Here is a 2,213-nt window from a genome sequence, read left to right on the forward strand (position 1 = left end):
AATATTGATTTATTCCTTAACTCTAAATGTGAGCATTAATCAGCAACTATCTACCACTCTAAGCCTCTCTTCCTCTGAACTGCTTATTATCTGCCTCCAACTCTATAACAATATACTGTTCCAATAAAACACTTATTAAAAATTCCATCAACTTAATTTCAAAGCCACTGTTGTCTCTGGTGTCTTGCTTCTTTCAGCTAAAGATGTCCCTGGGTCGTGTTCTGTCTTTTATGATGATTATTTTTTCATATGAGAAAGATATCTTTGAGAGAGAGTATTTTTGAATGGCAGTTACTCTCTCAATGACAGTTACTCTGTCTGATTTGCAAAATGTCTGCCTTATATATACTCCCAAACATTAGATCATCTCATTGGTTCAAGGATGGCAAAAAACAAATCCAAACATGATTGGGTTTTAGTATCCTGGGGCATAATTTAAATTGATTGGTTAAATTCGAATTGCTGTCAAAACAGTGACCAAAACTCAGGTATCTGTTTGACAGCCAAATGTTATATCTTTTTAATTTGCCAGTACAATCCGAGACTGCTGGCTCACCATTTGACAGGCGCTTGTCAGTTCTCAGTGCAAAAGAGCATTTGCTCTTGCTTAAAGGTACAGTACACGCCTTCAATGTCATAAAATATATAACTTCATACATTACCGTGGCTAACAAACATCATCTTCAAGAGCGCTGATAATGATAAGCTGGAAATCGAGCAACAGTGAGACAGGGTACAGGAAAATGAGAGAGTGCTTGGTGGCATGGTGTAAGGGTCACAATCTCTCTCTCAACGTCGGTAAACTGAGAGACCATGGCGAGGAACTGAGGTGGTCTACATTGTGGAGCTGTGCCACAAGGCTCAGCGCTGGATCCACTGCATTTCATCATTTATATAAATGATTTGGATGTGAGCACAAGAGGTATAGTTAGTCAGTTTGCAGATGATGCCAAAATTGGAGGTGTCGTGGACAGCGAAGAGGGTTACCTCAGATTACAACAGGATCTGGACCAGATGGGCCAATGGGCTGAGAAGTGGCAGATGGAGTTTAATTCAGATAAATGCGAGGTGCTGCATTTTGGGAAAGCAAATCTTAGCAGGACTTATCCACTTCATGGTAAGGTCCTAGGGAGTGTTGCTGAACAAAGAGACCTTGGAGTACAGGTTCATAGCTCCTTGAAAGTGGAGTCGCAGGTCGATAGGATAGTGAAGAAGGTGTTTGGTATGCTTTCCTTTATTGGTCAGAGTATTGAGTACAGGAGTTGGGAGGTCATGTTGCGGCTGTACAGGACATTGGTTAGGCCACTGTTGGAATATTGCATGCAATTCTCGTCTCCTTCCTATTGGAAAGAGGTTGTGAAACTTGAAAGGGTTCAGAAAAGATTTACAAGGATGTTGCCAGGGTTGGAGGGTTTGAGCTACAGGGAGTGGCTGAACAGGCTGGGGCTGTTTTCCCTGGAGTGTTGGAGGCTGAGGGCTGACCTTATAGAGGTTTATAAAATCATGAGGGGACATGGATAGGATAAATAGACAAGGTCTTTTCCCTGGGGTGGGGGAGTCCAGAACTAGAGGGGCATAGGTTTGGGGTGAGAGGGGAAAGATATAAAAGGGACCTAAGGGGCAACTTTTTCACACAGAGGGTGGTACGTGTATGGAATGAGCTGCCAGAGGAAGTGGTGGAGGCTGGTACAATGACAGCATTGAAAAGGCATCTGGATGGGTATATGAACAGGAAGGGTTTGGAGGGATATGGGCAGGTGCTGGCAGGTTCGGTTGGGATATCTGGGTCAGCATGGAGGAGTTGGACCGAAGGGTCTGTTTCCGTGCTGTACATCTCATTGACTCTGTGAGATGATCCATCAGGCAAAATCAAATGCACGTTTGCCGACAGATTCAAGGACAGCTTCTTGCCCTTTTATTCCAACTTCTGAACAGGACCACTCAGCAATTTTAAAGCTCATATTGACCTTGCTTCCCATGCACCTTCTCCGTTGCCCTCACAGAGCCCTGTTCTGTCACTTTATACCGTTTGAGCATGCCCGCGCAAAACCTTTCACTGTCGGTGACAATAATAGATCGAATCAAGATGAAAAATCAAATCAAAAGACTGTCAGAGTCCCGCTAAGAATCATCATGGAATAGAATCGCACGTTCCCTACAGTGTGGAAACAGGCCCTTCGGCCAAACAAGTCCACACCGACCCTCTGAAGAAT

Source organism: Chiloscyllium punctatum, chromosome 35 (assembly GCF_047496795.1).
Source record: "Chiloscyllium punctatum isolate Juve2018m chromosome 35, sChiPun1.3, whole genome shotgun sequence".
In the NCBI taxonomy this organism is placed as follows: Eukaryota; Metazoa; Chordata; class Chondrichthyes; order Orectolobiformes; family Hemiscylliidae; genus Chiloscyllium; species Chiloscyllium punctatum.